This window comes from Equus caballus, chromosome 20 (assembly GCF_041296265.1).
Source record: "Equus caballus isolate H_3958 breed thoroughbred chromosome 20, TB-T2T, whole genome shotgun sequence".
Lineage (NCBI taxonomy): Eukaryota > Metazoa > Chordata > Mammalia > Perissodactyla > Equidae > Equus > Equus caballus.
The window spans coordinates 38,842,146-38,858,115 of NC_091703.1; the positions used below are offsets into that span (position 1 = coordinate 38,842,146).

The following is a 15,970-nucleotide window of genomic DNA, read 5'->3' on the forward strand; positions in this document are numbered from 1 at the left end:
CACCAGTAGAAAGAAGCCTAACACATTTACGGACACAAGAAGTTTGGATTCTGGATATTGGATGAGAGGATCAGCGGTCCTCTAATTGGAGTGGAGTATCTCCAGGGCACTAGGATTTTTTTTTTAAAGACTGGCACCTGAACTAACAACTGTTGCCAATCTTCCTTTTTTTTTTTTCTGCTTTATCTCCTCAAATCCCCCCCGTACATAGTTGTATATCTTAGTCGCAGGTCCTTCTAGTTGTGGCATGTGGGATGCTGCCTCAACATGGCCTGACGAGCGGTGCCACGTCCATGCCCTGGATCTGAACCGGCGAAATCCCAGGCCATCACAGCAGAGTGCACGAACTTAACCACCCAGCCACGGGGCCGGCCCCAGGCACAAGGATTTTTTTAAAAATCAATTTGCAGATCCCCAATTTCCAAGTGTTCTCTATACCATATCTGCTTTCCTCTTCCACAATTTCTCCATTCCTACTTCCAGTAGCAAGGCTCACCACTCACCCATCCACTGTCTTCCAATAGTAGACAACCCAGAGGGGTAAAATTCCTGGAACACTGTTGAAATGCTGATGTAGAACTGTGGGTGCTGAGAAAGTGAATGGCTCGAAAGCTGGGCAACAAATTCTTTTTATTTTCAAGTCAGGGGGTTTCCAAATCTTCACTTTCAAAACCTGGAAGGACTTACTTGCATTGTCAGCTGAAAAAAAGTATATATATATATATATATAATTTATTTATTTATTTTTTTGCTGAGGAAGATTCTCCCTGAGCTAATATCTGTGCCAATCTTCCTCTATTTTGTATGTGGGTCGCTGATGCAGCATGGCTATAGGTCCGCGCCTGGGAACCAAACCTGGGCTGCTGAAGCAGAGTGCGCCAAACTTAACCACTCTAGGCTACAGGGCTGGCCCCAACAATATATATTTTTTAATAGATCTCTGTGAGTTTTTTGGCAAACAACTCAGAATTAGATGCCATTGCTACTGTATATCAAAACTCTCCATTCTCATCTACTTATTTACGTGAAAAAGGTTTCTCAGCTTAAACATGAAAAAATAGGACTAGAAGTGATGCTGAATGCAGTCTCATTCTAGTAATAAGTAATATTCAACTATGAACATATAAACGTGGGGGAAAAAAGTAGCTCATCCATTTCATTATGAAACACATTTCCAATTATTTTTTATGTTTATGTATAATACTTATAAAAATAATATTTATGTTGTTTTCATCAATTGGATGTTACTATATTTATAATGGCCACTCAAACCAGAAGAAAATGTCTCACTTAGAGCTTTATAATTACATAAAACTTAAAAATTTAAAAAATTTCAACCTATCTACATATTTTGGTTGCAGAGACATATGATGATTAAGAAAAGACTTCCAAGCATACATGTTACATTAAGATTAGACTTTTGAGGGGAAAGTGCAACGGAAACACAAATACAATGAGAAAAGAGACAACGTAAAATTTTTCATTGCTAAAGAAGAGTTTGTTCTTCTTCTTCTTTTTTTTTTTTGGTGAGGAAGATTGGCCCTGAGCTAACATCTGTGCCACTCTTTCTCTATTTTGTACGTAGGATGCCAGCCCCCTTGTTCATGTATTTTTAAGACAAATGATGGTGAGTACCAAATCACTATGGGATCTGAGTCTTAATAGATACATTTAAAAGGGTGATATAGCAGTTTTATATTAAAATGTCAGTATTTATAAAATAGTAGATATTACATCCATCCTCTGCAAATACTAATGATGAAAATTATTAGGGGCTGGCCTAGTGGTGTAGTAGTTAAGTTCGCACACTTCACTTCAGCAGCCAGGTTCACCAATTTGGGTCCCAGGTGCAGACCTAGCACCGCTTGTCAAGCCATGCTGGTAGGCGTCCCACATATAAAGTAGAGGAAGACGGGCACGGATGTTAGCTCAGGGCCAGTCTTCCTCAGCCAAAAGAGGAGGATTAGGAGGGGATGTTAGCTCAGGGCTAATCTTCCTCAAAAAAAGAAAAGAAAAATATTAATGTCACCTTAAAAATGTGCAAGGAGCCGCATAGTTCTTATATTTTTTTTAGGAGTAGAGGGGTAAAAAATTTTGAAGACCACTCCTATGAAGGACTCACGACGAGAAAAGTAGAATGAGGTCTGATTACAGACGTTCTTGAAAGCTAGGTAGAGTTCAGACGTGAAGTGGCAAGCTGACCTCTAAGCCTGTTTCCTCACCTGTCAGTGGGGTCCATTTCAAGTTCTTCGATGTTCTATGATGGGACACGGAGGCGTTGACAGTTGAGGTGTGAGACAGTGCAAGGAAGATCACCCTGATGCCTGAATGCCATCCACACTGGAACAAGTACGAGAAGCTGTCAGTCTTGGGGGACACTAATAGGGGGCAGGAGAAGATACTTTCCAGGCTTTTGATTCCAGGATTAGAAAGTAACTCCTCTGTCCTTTCCAACATCCCGGACAAAGGAGAATGTGTCCAATCTCTGATGCCCTCAGAGATACCCGCAAACTCTGGAGGCCAGGCAGAAAGCACAGCCATCGTGGTCCCAGGTCAGCCCTCTGTGGATGGACTGTGAGAAGAGGTGGGGAGGCGAGGCGACCGGCTGGGGTGCAAGAGGCTTGTTGCAAACTGCTGCCAGGATGTGCAAGGCGCCTCCCGGTCAAGCACAGTGTCTACCCAGACAGAAGAGGCGCCAGCAGCAGGTTGCCTCTCTGGCTTCTGCTGTAGGTGAGACAGGGAGGAAGGAGGTTGATTTCGGGAGGCTAAGGAGGCCCCCACCTGCTGGCTGGAGCCTGAAATGGCTGTGGAGGAGGTTGGAATCTAATTCAAAGCAGATCCAGCCTTACTCCACACTAAGTTATCGTTCAGTTATACTGCAATTGGGCATCAGAGCAAGTTTTGGTAGCTGAGACTGCTGGCTGCTCTGGAACGGGTTGCACAAGCTTGGCAGGGATGAACTTTTCACACTTTGAGCTGTGCCTGTGGGCAAATCTGTTCAAAGTGAAGATTAGAGGAAGCTGTATTAGTCTGGGTTTTTGGTTCAAGTAAGAGAAACCGATTTAAGTCAAAAAGGATTTATTAACAGAGTATAGAGGAGCTGCTTAAATAATTGGGAGGATGAGAGAGCTAGCTGAGAGGCTGTATAGTCGGGAACAATACCCTAGATCATAGCACACAACAGTTCTTACGAAGACACCCCAGCTGCCATCTCTGGGTATAGATGCTGCTGCTTCCATGGCTAATATCATGGGTGCTAGACGCTGCTCCAGCAACCGCTGCTTCTTACAGCTGGAAATTAGGTGGAGCTGCTGCTCTGCCACTTACCCGCATGGATTACATGTGCTCCCATTTCTTCACCTTCCCAGCATCTGGCTGGTGGAGCCTTGGTCACGTGGCTATGTCCTAGCTGCAAAGGAGGCTAGAAGCAAACGCCTGACATTTTCAGCTTCTGTGCTGGAGGAAGAGTCTGCAGTGAGAAATTCCCCAAATATAGGAAGGGGATTCCAAAGTTAGGTGGCCCCAAACAAGGAAAGCCTTGAAGAAGATGGAGATACACAAAACGGCACATTCTGAGGCCGGCAATCTGGGCGGTAAAGGAAACCATAATCATTTTATATAAGGAACTGGGGATGTTGTAGCTTGGAGAAGAAAAAAATATAAGGGAACAGGGTCATCGCTGTTTGTCCTCCCCCACGCGACTCTGTGCCCCACCGTGGGCCTCGTGGCTCGGTCTCCTCCCACTTCTGTGTTCTGAGAGCCCGGTTTTCTATATGGAAAACAGAGTGACTTAGTTTACCTCCAAGGGATAGAACTAAGAGTATTGAGTAGGAGCACCAGAGGATATAAATTTTTGCACAATATAAGGAAGATTTTTCTTTCTTCTTAAAAAAAACAAACCATGTTTTCATTATGAAAAAAAATGCTCAGAATAAAAATATAGAAAGATAATTATTCACAGAACCACAACCCAAAGGCAACTGCTGATAACATTTTAGTGTGTTTCCTTCCAGTTTTTTAATGCTAATTTTTTGTTTTCCAAACACTATACATATCTCTATGTTCTATACATGTTGTCAGAGTCTGCCTTTTTCCACTGATCAGATCATAACATTTTTCTACTTTTTCACCAACTCTTTGTAGGCATCATTTTTAATGGCTGCATAATATCCCACCAGGAGTGTACAGCATAATTTACCTAAACATTTCTCTGTTGTCAGACAATTAGGTTATCTCCAGGTTTTTGTTGTTTTAAATAATAATGTAATGAGAAATGGATTTATGGGGTCTAAGCATTAAATACACTTTTTGAATATGTTATATTAAATATTATAGATATCTTTTTTAATATAAAAATGAAATGAAGTGAAAAATGTAATATCTTAACAGTGCTCCCAGAATTTCTTTTAGGGAGGGAGCTATCTTATTTAGGGGAAATAAGCCCCCTAGGGGAGAAAGTGAGCTCTTCAGGGCATGAGTGCTGGCAGGACCACTAGCAATAAAGAGATACGGTTAAGTAGTCTCTTTCTGGGGCCAGCTGGCCCTGTGGTGTAGTGGTTAAGTTCGGCACGCTCCACTTCAGCGGCCCAGGTTCCCAGCTTGGATCCTGGGTGTGGATCCACATTACTTGTCAGTCAGGCTGTGGCAGCCACCCACACATGAAGTGGAGGAAGACTGGCACAGATGTTAGCTCACAGCCAATCTTCCTCAAGCAAAAAAAGAGAAAGATTGGCAATAGATGTTAGCTCAGGGCCAATTTTCCTCAAGTGAAAAAAGAGAAAGATTCCCATTTGGAACAACATGAATGGACCTGGAGGGAATTACATTAAGCAAAATAAACCAGACGGAGAAAGAGAAAGACAAACCCTAGATGATTTCACTCATATGTGGAAGATAAACATACGCATGGACAAAGAGAACAGTTCAGTGGTTACTGGGGGAAGAGGGCTGCAGGGTTGGGCACAGTGGGTGAAAGGGAGCACTTATACGGTGACGGACAAGTAATAATGTACAACTGAAATCTCACAATGTTGTAAACTATTATGAACTCAGTAAAGAAAAAAGAAAGATTAGCAACAGATCTTGGCTCAGGGCTAATCTCCAGCAAAAAAAGAAAAAAAGAGGAAAAAAGTCTCTTTCTTCCTGGGAAGACAGAGGAATTTGTTTTCTCCCCAGACAGCATGAGACAGAAGAAAGAATGGTGGGGCAGAGAGGAGAGGTAGTGATTTGGGAAAAGGCCAGGCCCTAAGGGGTGAAGGGCCAACTAGAAAACTTCAGTGGGGGCTGTGGAAAGGACTTTAAAGAATGTCTGATGTGTGAGTTTAAACTGTTTGCAATGCATCATGTGACTCTGCCCCAGGGCTCACAGCATCATAGTGTCTTCTATCCTCATGAATGTTCTGTGTGGGACAAGGCGTGGGCAGCCCTCAGGAAGTGCCGAGTTTCATCTCTACATTTCCGAACTGTGGCACTGCAACAGCCCAGCCTGGCAGAAGCAGGAGCTCAGAGGCAGAGATACTTCGGAGGATAACAATCTCCAGAAATTTGCAGAAATCTTAGGGAAGGCTTTGACTTTTACAATCCATTCTTATTTCCATCTTAAAGGGCTAGGAGGCTGATATCTGAACTACAAAAGCAATGCAATTTCATCCGAAATAGTAGGAAAAAAAGAGAAGCAGAAAAAGAAATTCATTCTAGTTCTACCGGTCAGATATCTGAGGGTGTGGCCTGAGGAGTGTTATGCGGGCGAGAGGTGAGAGGTAATCTTTACCTTTAAGACAGTGGAGAGGAGGGAGTTACCCGGTTGATCGTACACCTGTGAGTCAAGCTTTGTTCATAGCCAGATGAGGAACCCACCCTCTTCCTCCAGACAGCCTCCCAGCTGCTTAGCACTTTTTTTTATGATATACCTGAAGGGAAAGGTTGGAATAACAGGTCCTTTCCAGGTCCTAACGACCTGGGTTAAGAAGCGAGAACAGAATTGTCTGCAAAAGTAGGGAGGATGTTCCCCATTTAGGTGGGCAGTCGTATTCGATAAGTACATGGGAAGATAGGTAAGAAGTCCAGAACCATAAAATTCTAGTTGCAAAAGCCTCTTGATGGAGGATAGGTCTTTTATTAAAATTACAGGCAATGGAGTCTGGAGACCCGGGTTCTAGCCTCATCATTGCTTCTCACTGCAAGTCACGCACCTTCTCTGGGATTGTTTCTTCACTGGAAGGATGAGGAGGCTGCATTAGCCAACCTCTACGTTCCCTTCTAGCTTTAAATTCCGTTTTGTGATACTTGCCAGACTCGTTCTACTGGCCCCGACGCTCCCACCCGGCTCCTCCCACAGCCGCCGCGCCCGCATCCGGCACCAGAGGGCGCTGCAAGCGGGTCCAGGGCAGCGTGCGGTGGGCGGAGTCGCAGAATCAGCGGTCTCTGGGATGCGCGGTGATTGGCCGCGGCAGGGCGGAAAGGGGCGTGGCGGAGGTGGGGCGAGCTGCGCGGTGACGTCGCCCTGGCGGGGGCGGGGCCGGGCCGCGCAGCGTGTGACGCCACGGCCGCCGCGGAGCCGGGATTAATGGGAAAAGTTTTGGCAGGAGCCGGAGGATCCTGCGGAGCCTGCGGGACGGCGGCGGTGGCGCGGGAGGTGGCCGGGACAGGTCGGTCCGCGCGTCGGGGGGAAGCGGGCAGGCGGGCAGCGGAGGGGAGCGGCGCGCCCGGGCTGAGGCGCCCACCAGGGCTGGAGTGCAAGGCCCGGCGGGGAGTGGGGTGGGCGAGAGGCCGGGGTCCGCGGACCAAGCCGCCGGCGCTCCGGCCCGAGCCGGTCCGCGCCCGTCCGTTGCTCTCCTGGCGCCCCGCCCCGCTGCCCCTGCGCCCCCAGCCGTCTGGACCCCCATCGCTGTTTGTCCTCCCCCACGCGACTCTGTGCCCCCGCTGTGGGCCTCGTGGCTCGGTCTCCTCCCACTTCTGTGTTCTGAGAGCCCGGTCTTCGGCTTGGGGTCCTCTCCCACTCTCCTTGGCTCTGACCTCTTCCTTCATCGCATCTCTAGTGTCCCCACATCCGTTGCCCTCTCTACCCAGGGTCTGCCTGGGGATCTTCTCTGTCCCCCTCCTTATCCTTGTCTCCTGCCTTCGTCCTCCCATCCTTGCCCTCTCAGTCTTTGCTCTGTTTTCCCAGCCCTCACCCCTCCTTTTCCCCGTTGCCTGGTCCCTCTCAGGATCAAGGCTCCCCGTCGTCTTCCTCACGGTGGTATTAAGCTTTTTCAGCCCCGTGCCTGCAGTCTCTGTCTCCCTAAGCCCCTCTTGTCCTGGCTCTTCCCAGAGGTCGTGTTTTTGCTCCTCTCTTTGATTTCCTTCTTATCAGTCCTGTCCCCTGCATTCTTGTCACCGCCCCCCACCCCCTCCCCTCCCAGTTCCTTGCCTCTGCTTCAGGGAGAAGCATTAGCTGCATACACGTCTCTGCTTTCCCTAGACCTGCAGTTGAGGTGCCCGTGGGGTGGGATGGGGGTGTTCAGCTTCAGACTGAAGTGAGGGGCTGAATGTCTGAGGTATGTCTGTGTGGGAGAATTTACTGGGGTGTTGCATGAGGGATGATGTCCCATTTTAGATCATTTTTCTAATCACAGCTTTAATGCTTCCCCTTTATGGGTCTGTTGACTTCCAGGAACTCTCAGGGAGAGACCGGCTGCTGAGTTGGGTGTGTGCCAGGGGTAGCTGGAGGCGTCATCCAACTCTTTTCCCCTTCCAGGAAACAGGGCTCTGTGTCTTTCCTCTCTGGATGTTTCAAACACATTTGAACTCTGATATCCTAGTCTACCTTAGCCCTCATTCTCACCCTCCACCCTATGCCCGATCCCAAAGAGCTAAGAGAAGTCTCTAGAAGCTGTGCTCCAGAGAATGCCTTTGGTCCTCAACCTGTTTCTTCTCTACTGGCTCCAGAACATTTTTTCCTGTTTGAGTGTTGAAATAGATTGCCAGCCGATAGCCCTGGGGCTGGCAGTTATCTGTCCCTTTTATTATTGGTGGCTTGCACCAGCTGCTGATTTTCCCTTGCGCATCTCTGACCCACTGAATGTGTCAGGGCCTCTGGTATCAGTCACTGAGCAGGTTCTCTTGAAGATTCTTCTCCCTCTGTTCCCCTTGGGAGCTTAATTTCCTGTGGATCCAAGAGGGAGGATGACACGGAAGTTCTGTTCCCTTTACCTGGGCGTAGCATGGGACATCAGGTCGATATCTGCCTGGGCAGGTTGTGAGGCTGCATTCGTTAGTCCATGTCAGGGAACTTGAGTTGCTTCCAGCCACAGAGATCATCCTCTCTGGGGCTGGAGAGCCCACCACCTCTGTGATGTGTCTGGGTGTTTAACCTTCTTGCCAGGCAGAAAGCTCTTTTCAGATGCCTTCAATTTGAGCTCCTTTATTTGGCGCTGGTCCCCTAGAGAGAGCTTCAGGAAATAGCATATCCTCTGTTTCTGCCCAATCTGATCTTGGAGGATTCTGAAAGCGTGACCCACTCTCAAGTTTAGAAATGAAGGCCTGTTGTTTCACCTGGCTCTGGGTTTCTAGGTCTCCTCTTTTGAGGATCGTGCTCTCCGTCTTTGAGCCAGAATTGCACACAGAGTTGGCATCCTTCAGGAGCTGTGGTGGAGAGCCAACTGAGCCAGCTAGACGAGACTTTAAAGTTTTGGAATCCTCTTGTGCACTGACCCTTTTCTGTGAGAGGAATAGGATCGTGGATGGCTGAACCAGTCCCCTTTCCACTGACCCTGGGCCCCCTCCTAAGCAGCACTTGGAGGGGATTTGGGCAGAATGGACCAAAAGGGGTCCCTTGGTTCTCTGAGGAACATCCCTCCAGAGTTTAATTGGTCATCTGATGAAGCTGAGGTGGTGCGTTTGGTGGGAATTGGTTTAGTCTCTGGCTGCCCAGGGCTTTACCTGGCTCTCCTGCAGTTTGCTCCATCTCTGTCTGTGCTAACCCTTTAGTGGTACCCTCCCCCGAGGCGGCAGGTGAGAAGGGCTTGAGGAGAGGGCAAGCCCAGTCCTTGCAGAGCAGCTTGGGCACCAGCAGCCCTGGCCAGAGAGCTTCTTGCAGTTCGTCCACCCTTGTCTTCTGCCTGGTAGTCATGAGTATCGACTACCAAGTTCCCATTCAGCGGTTTTTGCAGGGCCTGGGTCAGCTTGCCTCTCCTTTTCAAAGGTGCGGGCAGATAGGCCCCTGACGTTATTCTACGGATGGTGTAGCCCGTCAGCTCCTTAGTTTAGCAAACGAACTGCTCTTTGGTTTGTCTGCCTTTCTCCTTGCCTTACCGCCACTGCCTGCCTCCTTCCTTGGTGTATGCCTCAACCCACTCAGGAGGAATTGCCCTTACTCGGCTTTCCAGCCCACCTGTGGTCCCTCAGGTCCCTTCTCCACTACCTGGTACGGCCATTGTTGGGCACTGGCTGGGAAGCTAGTAGGCCTCTGCTTTGGATAGACTGCAGCAGTCCTAGCTGTCCTTTGTGCAAGCTGTTCTCAGGGCCTGCAGATCCTGGCGTGTCCTGCGACAGTTCAGCTCTTCTCTCTCAGGAGGAGTTGGACCAGTCTCTTCTAAAGGCTTCAGCTGTGTCCTCTCACCGAGGCCCACCTCCCAGGGTCTTCCCTGCCAGTTGGGAAGCTAAACTGGGGCTCTCCTCCACTGCCTTCATAGGGCCTGGAAATGCCAGGAGTCACCTCACTGCCCAGCATTGTCCACACTGGGACACACTTTCTTCTTCCTCCTTACGCAGCGTCTCCATGGACTTTGTCCTGCCAGGCTCTTGCTTGTGTCACATCAGAAGTTCTGTGCGTGATGCCCTTGTCTGTGCCATGTTGTCCCAGATTGCCCAGTGGCGGCTGCTTGTAGATGGTTTGGTGTCCCTGAGTGTTTTTCTGTGGCTTTGGATCCAGGGGGAGGAGCTGCTTGCAGCAGCTGGCTCCCACGGTGTCAGAGGAGAGCTGGGCACTTGCTTGAGCTTGGCAGGGAGGAAATGCCCCTCGGATCAGGTTTCAGACACGTAAGTCTTCTTCCTTGGCAGATGATTCCGGGCCTTTATAACTCAGGCTGGTGATTAGGGTGTGACTGCAGTCCTGTCTCCATGGGGCTTTGGTCAAGGAATCAAGGGTGACTCAGGGCGTCTCCATTTATGAGCTGCCACCCGTGGAGGGTGTTGGGCTCCAGCTCCTTTACCTTACCTTCTGCGCCGCCCTGGTAAAATCAGCAAAGCCAGTATCTGCCTACTTGGAAAGGAGCAGACTCCTTCCAGGACTGGGAAATATTTGCTGACTCAGGCTCAGAATCGCATCTCTGAGTATGTGTGTGAGGGACGGAGGAAGAGCCAGCTTGCCTTAGGAGCACTCTTTGAGCTCTGATGTTTAACTCTAACTTATTAGAGCTGCTTTTATGACCACTGGTGCCTCTCAGCTAACGATGTTGGGTGTCTTTCGATCCTGCAGTGTTGCCTGGTGTTTGGGGCATGCACATGGTACTCACGCAGCGGCTTCTGCTCACCAACAGATGAGGACAGATGCACCAAAGAGGTAATCTTTTTTCCTTTCCCGGGGCCTCTGACAACTGACTGACATGTCTCAGGTTTAGGATCCTGGCCTAGATGATGAAATCATTTCACCAAGGCGGAGTCCCACATCCCAGGTGCCTGTCATAGCACCTGCTACTCATCACGTACATAGTGGGCACTTACTAAATAATTATTGAATGTCACTGTCTTACATAGTTTTTTTGGGAGTATTTAGATTTTTACCTTTACACCTACTAAAACATAAACGCCACAAAGGCAGGGACTTTTTTGTTTTCTGTTGTGTCTAGGACAGTACCTGGCACAGAGGAGGTGCTAAATAAGTATGGAATGAGTAAATGAACAAACTTTCTTTTTTGCCCATATGAGTGTCACAAGGATCAGGCCACAAAGATCATGTCCATCATTCTCTGTCATTTATGCAACAAACATTTTTGAATGCCAGACACAGTACTAGGCACTAGGGAAGTGATGATAGTAGAAATGCAGATTCAGTTCAGTCCCTGTCACATGGGTCTGTAGGTTACTGGCGACTATGAGAGCTGGGCATAATACATGGAATTGCTTCTCTCCTGGGGTAGCTGGTCCTCACAGAGGGTGAACAGTGCTCTGGGCTTCCCATCGCCATTTCCCTGTTTGTCCTCAGGATGCCTGGTAGGTTTTGTAAACTCTCAGAAAGGGAGCTCCAGGGAATTTGATGTTCATTGTCTCAACTATTTGGGAGGCCGGGCTATGGCGGGGTCCCTGCTGGGGGCCAGGGGAAACATGGGGCTCCTGTCTCATTTGTTTTAATCTCTGAAGTTCGGTGGTTCCAGAGCTGTTTATGGGCTTCACTTCCCTTTCTCTGCCTTTAACACTCTGCGGGTTTTCCTGTTGCCAAACAGGGTGCTGAGCCCATGTGTCTGTCTGTCTGTGGGAGTCAGGTTGTTTGTGGATCTTGCAGGAAGGCCTTAGGAGGGGCCCCTCCTGTCCTCAAACCAATACCAAGTCCTTTCGTCTGAAGGAAATGTGAAGGAGGAAGGAGGGGGTGGTGGGGGCTTCTGAGGTTCCCTGAGAGGGGTGAGGTGGAAGTGCCCCCTGTGCAGGAGAGCTGCTGAATTGAGTTGGTTGCTTTGTCACCTGTTTGAGCAGCAGCTAGCGACAGTGGCAGCATGTCCCGTGGTCAGTTTTCCAGTTCATCCCTGAGCTTTGAGCTCCCAGTCCCAGCTAGAAGTTTGCTTTCTTAGTTTCCCCTGGCACAGATGAAGCTATAGCTTTGTCAGACTGTTCGTTGTTAATCTCAAAAAAAACGGTGGCATTGCCATCTTAGTCTTCCCCCTGTGAGGCACTTTCGGTGGCCACGTGCTGTGACAAATATTTCACATCTGATCTTTGGCTGCCCCCATGCTGCAGGTATGTGGAACCTAGTTGGGGAGAGAAGACATATGCACAGAAAGCTTTTTAAAATATTAGAGCGCTGGTGGGTCCTAAGAACATGGTGCTGTACAAGGGTACCCACTTAGAGGAGCAAGTTGTCACTGAGGCTTGGCTTTGTCCCTGAAGAAACTGGGTTTCGGATTGCTCCTTGGAAGTAAGTTGGTTAGTTTTGAAGTCAACTTTCTAATATTGTAAAACAGTGATTCTCAAACTTTTTGTCCTCAAGACTCCTTTACACTCTTAAAAATTATTTTAATTAATTAATTCATTTATTCATATTATTTATTTATTTATTTTTGAGGAAGATTAGCCCTGAGCTAACTACTGCCAATCCTCCTCTTTTTGCTAAGGAAGACCAGCCCTGAACTAACATCCATGCCTCTACTTTATATGTGGGATGCCTACCACAGCATGGCTTTTGCCACGCAGTGCCATGTCCACACCTGGAATCTGAACCAGCGAACCCCGGGCTGCCGAAGCGGAATGTGTGCACTTACCCACTGCACCACTGGGCCGGCCCCTACACTCTTAAAAATTATTAAGGACCCCGACAACTTTTGTTTACTGTATTAGAAATTAAAACTGAGGAATTAAAAGAAATCACTAGTTTGTTACTTCATTTAATATAATAATGATAAACCCATTACATGTATCATAAAAGACATTTTTAATGAAAAATAGCTGTTTTTCAAAACAAAAATTGAGAGAAAGGGGGGCAGATTAGAGAATGGTAGGGAGAGAGATAAAGAGGGGGGAAAAGAAGAGGGGAAAACAGCAAAAAGCATTTGCAGGAGGTCGAGATTGGAGGAACTACTTGAGGCTGAGAGAAGGCTCTACAGGGACTACAGTGTTAGCAAAAAGCAGGCTCCTTCTGTGGCTCCTGGGGGCCTGGCTTCTGGGTTCTAGCACCTCCGTCTTGCCCTGTCTCTGGAGCTCCTTCTGTCTGGGAAGAGGCCGAGGGAAGAGCTGGAGTGGCTTTCGTGCTGGGCAGACCTGGGTGTGTGACTCTGAGCTCTAGTGTGTGGGTTCACGACTTAATGATTAAAATGAGCCTCAGTGTGTGCTGGTTTGTCCCCGTCCTGCTGAGTTTGGTTCTGAGGTGAGGAGCTGGGAAGAAATGCCTTTCAGAACCAGTTCCTTCCCGGATTGACAGGCTGTGGTCCCGAGAGCCCAGCCTCAGAATGGGGAGCTGTCACCTTGTGTTAAACAGTTTTGGCATTCTGGCAAGTGCGTGGTCAGCACCCCTGCTTTTCTTTTGAGCCCAGTCTTCAAAGCCTAACTTCCACCCAGCCTTGTTGTCCTCTCAGCGGCTCTCCTGAGACCATTACTGAATTCTCCACAGCTAATAGCAACACAGCTTTGGAAGAGTTCTCTCATGAGGAGGATGCTGAGGGGAGACTCCCAGGTGTGTGGGAAAACCACCTCATGCTTAAGTTTATTTCTATATTGTTATACTAATAGGAATCTTAAAACGGATTTTCATTGCTTTCATTTGTAATTTGCCGTAACTCCTGGATCCGTGTCACTGCTTTTGGCACGTCCTCATCCAGGAGTCGTGACCTCGGCCGCAGAGTTACTTGGCTGCCGCTCCGGTGGAAGTGCAGGCCAGCTTTGCTCTCCCAACAGCAGCGCTCGCCAAGCAGGCTGCCCTGTGTCTGCGGGCCCACTCTCTCCTCACAAACAGGCCATCCTGAATTTGCCAGAGTGAGCTCTACTCATCATCCCCTTTTCCAAACAAGCAAGCAAGGTGTGGTTTTCCTCAGTTTCCCTGAATTGCCTAAAACATTTCCTTGTTCATAATTCTCACTTTACTTTCTTCGCCGCCAGTTCCGTTTCCTCTAGCACAGGGTTTCTCAGCCCCAGCACTATCGACATTTTGGGCCAGGTGATTCTTTGTTTTGTGGGTTGTCTGTGTGTTGCAGGATGTTTAACATCATTCCTGGCTTCTAGTCTTAGATGCCAATAGCACCCGCCACCCCTAGTTGTGAAAACCAGGAATGTCTCCAGACATTGCCACATGTCCCCTAGGAGCAAAATCACTCCTGATTGAAAACCACTGCTCTATCATTTCCCCACTAAATATTTCTGGCCAGCTAGGTCCCCTGGTGAACTCACATCAAGAAAACCAGTAAGATAAGCATACCGTTCTTACACTGGAAATTTACCCTCCTCAGTCACCTCACTGGGCCCTTGAGGGCTTTGCTGAGTAGTGAAATGGTTCACAGTGAGCAGCATTTTCCAACTAAGTAAGAAACCACATGATGTCTACACAGCAGAGGGACAGTGTCCGAGGTGTAAAGCCTTCTCCTGGAGTGGTTTTGTTTCTCACGCTTTGCTTCTCCAAGTCTTTTAGTGTCTGGGCAGAAGTCACCTTCTTGTACCTCCCAGAGTTACCACGTAGAGCAGAATTGGTAACATGTAGCATGTGAACTGTCACTAACCTGTCTGTTCCTGTGTTGGACATTGCTACCTGATTGGGCACTCTCATCATAGCAGTCTTCCTCTTCAAACTCAGATGGGTTCTTGGAACCCTCCACCCTGGGCACTTCTCATGAGAGAAAGCTTCCCTGCCTTCCCTGAGCTCAAGCTTGTCCTCTGGCCCACGTGATTTCTTTGCAACTTCCCCTCCTGTGAAAGCCTTCGGAACCACGTAGGGATCCTGATGGGTTCCCATTGACCCTCAGCACGCACATCCTGGACTCTTGAGTGGTCCACTGGGGGCCTCAGCTTGGAGAAGAGAAAGCTAGTGCTCAGTTTCGTGAAATTAATTCCCCACCCACTAGTTAATAGCAGGCAATTACAGGAAAAGAAAGACTCTGGTTCGGGTTGCTGCCAAAACTCCTGATCTGACTCTTCTTTCATGTGGACCAGATGTCTGAACTATGTTTCTCCCAAACTCTTGGAGTCTGCCTTTGTTAGACAGGGAAATGACCCCCAAGCATATCTAGGTCGTAACCCCTGGGACCTGTGGGTGCTACCATATATGGCACAATGGACTTTGCAGATGTGACTGAGTTAAGGATCTTGAGATGGAGAGATTATCGTGGATTGTCCGGTGGGCCTTAAGTGCAATCACAAGCGTCCTTTCAAGAGGAAGGCAAGGGGAGATGTGATAGAGAAGAAGGCAGTGTGACTACTGCAACAAAATGCTATGTTGCTGGCTCTGAAGATGGAGGAAGAGGCCAAGGAATTCAAGGAATGCAGCTCTAGAAGCTGGAAAAGCCAAGGAAACGTGCTCCCCTAGAACCTCGGGAGGAAGTGTGGCGCTGCCAGTACCTTGGTTTTGGCCCAGTAAAACTAATTTTGGACTTGTGACCTCCAGAGCTGTAAGATAATAAATATGTTTTGTTTTAAGCCATTAAGTTTGTGGTAGTTTGTTAGAGTGGCAACAGGAAACTACTCCAGGGCTCATCCGCCTCCAGGCGCAGGTGGTGACTTGGCTGATCCTTGTTCTTGTTTTAAGGTGATCGTAGAGAATCCCTTTCATGGCAGGTGGAGATTCTCGGTCTAGCCTTTTTCCAGACTAATATTCTAGAGAATATGCTCCTTGGGGGAACCTTTCACGGACTTGTTGGGAGCAAAAGAGAAGGGCTCAGATAGTATCTGATCTTTGCTTTTGGAGCTCGCCCCACACCTTCACTCAGATCAAATAAAGAGTTTCATCTCCTGCTCTCATGGTGGTTGTGGTAGGGAAAGGGGAGGGATTAAGTAAGTAAATTAAGTAAATCACATGTCAGGTGGTGATAAATGCTATATCGAAATATAAAGTAGGAAGGAGGTAGTGGCAGTTTTAAATAGAGGGTTTGGGGAAGGCCTTGCTGAGAAGGTAACGTTTGAGCTGAAAGAGGAGAGTGACCCATGTCTGGGAAGAAGGCAGAGGAAAGCAAGTGCAAAGGCCCTGAGACAGGAACGTGGCTGATGTGTTTGAGGAATAGTCAGGGAGCCAGTGTGGCTGTAGTGGAGTGAGGGAGGAAGAGAATAGAAGATGAGGTCAGAGGTGTGATTAGGGGCCGGATCG

At 48.3% G+C, this 15,970-nt stretch overlaps 1 protein-coding gene across 2 annotated transcripts in view; it reads left to right on the plus strand.

Annotated features, from left to right (window-relative positions):
- The first annotated feature begins 6,486 nt into the window (after nt 1-6,486).
- Nucleotides 6,487-15,970, plus strand: part of PPARD (peroxisome proliferator activated receptor delta) — a 73,236-nt gene continuing 63,752 nt past the window's right edge. The window contains exons 1-2 of one of the 2 annotated variants that reach the window (XM_001498870.7): nt 6,487-6,647; nt 10,457-10,540. The gene's annotated coding sequence lies outside the window, so the exon portion shown is untranslated. 2 annotated transcript variants of the gene reach the window in all.